We start from the raw sequence: 5,000 nt of genomic DNA, 5'->3' as shown, positions 1-5,000 counted from the left end.
TATGCTAGCCCTAGTTCACCCCTATCATACTTCTGAGACATTTCATCTCAAACACATTCAAACTCCTTCTCTCTTCTCTCTCATGTTCCATGTTTTCTGCCCGTTCAATGCTGTTGGTACAATCACTCCTTCATATATACCACTTTAGCATCCACTACCCTTGCATTCATTTCTCGCCACCACCCCATCATGTTAAAGATTGTTGAACAGCCAGCGGTGACTTAACTACATCCCCGTCGAAGTCCCACCTTTACCTCAAAGATTGCTACTCTCTCCATTTCTAATCCTAACACAAGCTTTACTACTCTGTAAAAACTCGTGCCTGCTCTTAACAGCTTTCCTTCCTTATCCCGTATATCTGCTTAGTAACCTCCCACAGTGACCTTCTATCTACCCTGTCATAAGCCTTTTCCAGATCCATTAAAAACCCAAAAAACCTCCTTACCTTTTCCTATAGCTTTCTCACATAAACTGTCTTACCACAAAGATTGATCTACACAACCCCTACCTGTACCTAAACCTGCACTGTTCCTCTTCAATTAAATCCTCTGTTCCTCTCCTAATCCTCATCACTCTAAGCGAACCCCTTTTTCCCATACGCCTTCCAACTTACACTCAACAAGCTGATCCCTCTGAAGACTAACTACACTCACCACTTGTTCCCCTTTCTTGTAAAGCCAGAACTCTACAGGGACCTGTCCCCTATTGGCATCGTGGTTTGGGTTGGGTACCTGGCGATAAGGGAGTACCACGGAGATAAAAGGCCACCGGACAAGGGGAAGGCGATTCCTCGGAGATAGTATCCTCTAATACCTTGACCAGCCGCGGGGTGGCATGGATGCGAATAAAACTCATCTGACGGGCAGCTGTGATATGGGAGGAAAAGGGCCACTCAGGACTCATCGTTCTTCCACACCTTGTTTCGCGTCCTTTGTGTGTGTGTGGTTGTGTGTGTGTTGTGTGTGTGTGCTGTGTGTTTTGTGTGTTGTGGGGGGTTGTGTTGTTGTGTGTGTGTGTTGTGTGGTGTGTGTGTTGTGTGTGTGAGTAGTGTGTGTGTGGTGTGTGTTGTGTGATTGGTTGTGTGGTGTGTGTGTTGTTGTTGTTGTGTGGGTGAGGATTGTTGTATGTGTGTGTTGTTGTGTGTGTGTGTGTGTGCTGTGTGATATGTGTGTGTGCGTGTGGTGTGTGCGTAACGTTGGCTAGGAAAGGGAGGAGTAGGAGTGGAGGATAGAATGTAGATTGAAGAGAAGGCGAGTAAATGTCTTGGTTGGATTAATAAGTGTAATGAGGAAATAGACATCTGGGATATGGATGCTAAGAGGATGGTTATATGAGAGGATGTGATTGTGGCCAACAGCATTGTACGGTGCAGAAACAGGTAATATGAGAGAGGAAGAGTGGAGAAGGAGTCTTGAGTGTGACTGAGATGAAACTCTCTCAGAAGTATTATAGAGCGCTACAAGGACTAGATAGTGTGGAGAAATGGAGGAGGTGAGGAGTGAGAACGGTGGGTGGACAAGGGAAAGGGGAGATGGGTTCATGAAAGGGTATTAGGATGGTTTGGATACATAGGAAAGAATGAGTGAAGAAAGATTAGTAAAAGAAGTGTGGAAGGCAGAGGTGGCGGAAGGGAGTAAATATGAGGGGGCGTCCTAGGATGTAGATGGATGGATGGGATGAAAGGGTGCATTACCAAAAGAGAGGAATGTCTTGTAGAGGAAGGGACGGGAAGAGGACAGAAGATAAGGGTGAATGGAGTTTGGAGAGGGTTTGTGTATAGATGATGATGTGAAGCGATGAGGGGGAGTGGGTGGGGGATTGGGGGTTGAGGAAGTTATGTATAAGGAAAAAATTTAGACGCAAACCAGTAAGGGATTTCTCCACCGTCTTCTCCTTTTCTGGCATGAGGGGAGGGAGAGGGGGGGTCGCCGAATTTATGAAGCGGCCTTGCTGTGGATTGTGCTGTTACTTACGACACTGCTTGAGACCCCAGGGCAGTGGACAGGATGGCAGGGGGATGGAACCGTCCATCCAAGAGGTGCCCAGATAAGAGGGAGGGAGGATGGTGGAGGGGAGTGGCATATATGGGAAATGGACATGGGGTTGGGAGTGGTTTCTATTGCCTTTTTTCTTTTTTGGATACCCCCCATGTAGGGGAAAAGAGAAAAAGCACTTTGGTATATGTATATTGATATATATATTAAATGTGTGTGTGTGTGTGTGAGTCTGTGTGTGGTGGGTGTTGTGTCATGTGGTGTGTGTGTGGTTGTGTGGGTGTGTGTGGTATGTGTGTGCGTGTGTATTGTAATATTTATAATATTAGTTCTATCATAAATATACTAGATGTATATTTTATATGTATTATAATAAATATATGTTATATAATAAACTAAATTTATATATATATATTTCTATATATGGTGTGGTGTGTGTGAGTGTTGTGTGTTGTGTGTGTGTGTGGTGTGTGAATAGTGTGTGTGGGGTGTGTGTTGTGTGTATGTGGGTATGTATCGTGTGTGTGTGTGTGTTGGGGTCGTGCGTGGGCGTGGGAGCGCTGTGTGTGTGGTGTGTGTATGTATAGTATATGGTTATAATAATACATATATATAAGTATATTATATAAGTATATATATAGAACTATATATATCTATGATATATTTTATATTTTATATATATTGTTGAAGAAAAAAGAGAAAAAATTGTGAGAGAGGAGAGAGAGAAAGAGAGAGAGCAAAGAGAGTGAGAGAGAGTGAGAGACGAGAAGAGAGTAGAGAGGAGAGGAGATGAGAGATGTGAGAGACAGAGAGAGAGAGGGAGAGATGAGAGAGAGCAGGAGAGAGAGAGAGAGAGAGTCTAGAGCTGAGAGGGTGAGCGAGAGAGAGAGGCGGAGAGAGAGCGAGAAGAGAAGAGAGAAAGATGAGAGAGACGGACAGAGAGAGAGAGAGAGAAGTGTGAGATGCCGAGAGAGAGAGAGAGAGAGAGTGGGCGAGAGTGAGATCGTGAGAGAGATAGAGAGAGAGAGAGAGAGGATGAGAGCGAGGAGAGAAGAGAGAGAGAGAGAGAGAGAAGAGAGCCAGAAGGAGAGAGAGAGAGGAGCGAGGAGAGAGAGTAAGAGAAGAGAGAGAGAGAGACGAGATCGAGATGAGAGAAGAGAGAGAGGGAGAGGAGACGAGAGTGAGGAGATGAGAGACGAGAGGAAAGAGGGACGAGCGGAGAACGAGAGAGAGAGATGGAGGAGAGGAGAGCAGAAGAGGAAAGAGAGAGAGACAGAGAGAGAGAGATGATGGAGAGAAGAGGAGGAGAGATTGCAGGAGAGAAGACTGAGAGAGAGGATGAGAGAGAGGGAGGGAGAGAGAGAGGTATGGAGAGAGAGAGACGGGAGATGAGAGACGCGAGAGAGAGATGCACGAGGAGTGAGGGGAAGAGAGTGATGAGAGTGGAGAATGATGAGAGAGCGAGCAGAGGAGAGAGAGTGACGAGAGGAAGAGAGAGAGAGAGCGCGTGAGAGAGCGAGAGCGAATCTTCTAGTCCACCCACATACACTACATAAATAGTGGCCATCAATGAAACCATGCTGCCCAAATATGATTATGACCCACGCTGTTCGTTTACGAGTAGTAAGGAAGGTGTGCACCTTATTCGAAGACAAAAGAAGAGTGTCCAGAGGATTTTATGGAGTAGAACGTGCATCGTCGACAAAAGATTCGCCGGCATTTTGCGCATCATTTTGCAAGCTGTGGAGACATCGTAGACCCAGCTCCAGGAAACGACTTCTGAAGGACTCGACACTTACCGCTGGAGTTCGAGACATTTGCTTATCCAGTCAAACAGCTAGATGGAGACCAATGGAAGGATAATGGAAAAGCTTCCTGGCCAACCCCGGGGCAGGGAGAATCTTCTCGAAGAACCGAAGACTCTTCAAGTGATCGAGAAGACTTCGCCCACTGAAGAACCCTCTTTCCAAGTGCCTTCCGGACGGACTCAAGATCCCAAAATGCCAAAAGAGACTCCTCCACCTTCTGATGGATACATACAAAGAGCAATGTCTTATCCTTGCGGGTTGAGGACAACACCCCAAAGCAAAACCAAAGGAAGACAAGTCCCACTCAGCCCAAGGAAGATCTTGCAACTGCTTCCACAAGCTTCTGAGGGTCAAAGAACGGCTTAAAAGAAACACAGGGAGAAAGAACGAGTGCCTCAACTTCACTCATGGGCCTCATACAAAATCGATTCCCAAAATGTGACACAGGATGCACACAACAATGGCCCTCACAAGTGAACGAAGAACACGGAAAGTAGTATAAGACATATTTGGCAGAAGTTACGGAAGGAAGCAGCTCGTGGAGAGAGCCTCAGACTAACTCTGCCCTTCATCCGAAAGGCAAAAAGAAAAACTGTGCCCAAACTGCCACAAAGTTCATGTTAACCAAGACAACCGTCCGAGCTCCGAGGTTTACAGTCATATAAAACAAGAGGGTTATTTCATAATTATAAAAAAAGTAAAGATTTTTATCACAATTCACACCATCAAAACCAAGCCATCGCCAGTACCACCACCCAATCCACGATATGAGGCCGGAAAGCAGGTACTCGACATGAGGCAAAGGGACTACGACCAAATCGATCTATTACAACTATTACTACTACATCACCCCCCCCAGGTCGCTTGTGACAATCGAAACTATTACTACTATTACTACTACAGCCCCCAGGCGCTTGCGAGGAGGGCCGATGCGGCGCGGCACCGCCACCATCGCATCAAAAACCAACGCGGCAGAAAGTTTTCGCAATTAAGAATCGAAAGAAAATGGCCCAAGAAACTCGATGGTCGGCACGATTCAGACAGACAAATGATCAATTAGCTCAACCATAACATTGAAACCACTGTGTTTCATTACTATATATGTGCCACTCATATAATAAAAAAAATATAAAATAGATAATATTGTTATAGGAAATAAGAATGAATATATAAAGCATCTACACCAAATAAAGAAAAA

This window comes from Oratosquilla oratoria, chromosome 18, assembly GCF_046742065.1.
Source record: "Oratosquilla oratoria isolate Oo_2021 chromosome 18, ASM4674206v1, whole genome shotgun sequence".
NCBI lineage: Eukaryota > Metazoa > Arthropoda > Malacostraca > Stomatopoda > Squillidae > Oratosquilla > Oratosquilla oratoria.
Note: the sequence above shows the minus strand (reverse complement) of the source record.